Source organism: Pezoporus occidentalis, unplaced genomic scaffold (genome assembly GCF_034315485.1).
Source record: "Pezoporus occidentalis ecotype Australia unplaced genomic scaffold, CSIRO_AGI_Poc_V1 ctg578, whole genome shotgun sequence".
Taxonomy (NCBI): Eukaryota; Metazoa; Chordata; class Aves; order Psittaciformes; family Psittacidae; genus Pezoporus; species Pezoporus occidentalis.
The window spans coordinates 10,446-11,821 of NW_026915919.1; positions in this window are offsets into that span (position 1 = coordinate 10,446).

The following is a 1,376-nucleotide window of genomic DNA, read 5'->3' on the forward strand; positions in this document are numbered from 1 at the left end:
TCATGTTTACTTAATAAAATATCATCCTAGTCTTCAAGTCCTATATGTGCATTCACAATTCAATTATATGGCCATTTTGTTATAAAAATTAGATGTAGACATATATTTTTGCTTTACTGAAAAGCAAATAATGTGTTTTAATAAAGGCCCACTGTCTATCACTAGGATTTTAGTTCAGAGATGTTCAATGTCCCAATCAGTCAAACTGAATTTAATTTAGACATCTAACTCCCTCAGGACAGGTTGGAAAATGTCAGCCTAAAATAGCATGTGCTTGAGTACAACAAACTAGAAAGGCACTTCTGATGTATATATCTGCATGTACAAACAAATGTCACAAACAGAGTATATCAGAGTAGCAACTAACCCCTTCTTCACAGAGCTGAACTGCCATTCACACTCTTTAACTATGAGGAGGTGCAGGAGCAATACTTCTCTCCACTTGTGTAGCACCTGAATAAAATGAGAGAAAGAGCTCCTTAACTTCACCAGGTAGTGACAAGTGATCATAGGAAAGATTAAAATAGCTACCACTGAGGTACCAGTTACAGACTGGCCCAAATGCCAAGGGTTTAGAAAGTGAGCTAATGCTCTAAACAAGAACGTACATATTGGGTAACTTAAGAGTCAAGAACAGAATTTAATGCTAGTCAGTAACACAAACACAGAAGGCAGTACCAATTCAATTGCTTTTGAACAGGACCAAGGTAGATGCTTCTTAGCTTCATTTTCAGTTAGGAAAATAGGATCTCAGGTGTACATGCAGAAATAATTTAGTTTTGTAATTCTGCAAATTTACTGCAGAAGCTACACATACCTTTTTCAAAGTGTAGACAATTAGTCATTACCTCTCCACTGTGTTAAACCTTCCCTGGAAGCAAGTGAAAAGCTTGTCTGTGCTATTGCCATGAGCAAGAGGAGGTTCTTGAATATACTGTGCCCATTTAAATGCACTGGGAGAGTGCTTCCACAGTGGAATACATTCACAAGTCTACATTTCCTTTGTTAGCCACAATTTCCTTCTTCTGCCGTTACTAATAGAGACCCTGCCTTTTTTCATATTCTGTATTTTTGCAAATACTAACACAGGGAATCAACAGGCTTTAGGGACAAAAATTCTTACACATGCATTTGAATTACATTTAAGGAGAATAACTACAGTGCCAAACTAAAATTCATGGAATACAATCGCAAACTCCCCACTCTAGGTAGCAGACAGAGAAGATTTGGGTTTGTAATAAGTGGGAATTATTTTCGTCTTCTTTCATAACAAAAATTAGTTTTTGTTCTGAAAAACTAATTTTTTCTGACCGTCGGTTCTTGAATGTTTCTGTCACCGTTTCACCCAGAGTGAGCAACTGCACTGCTGAAAGAAG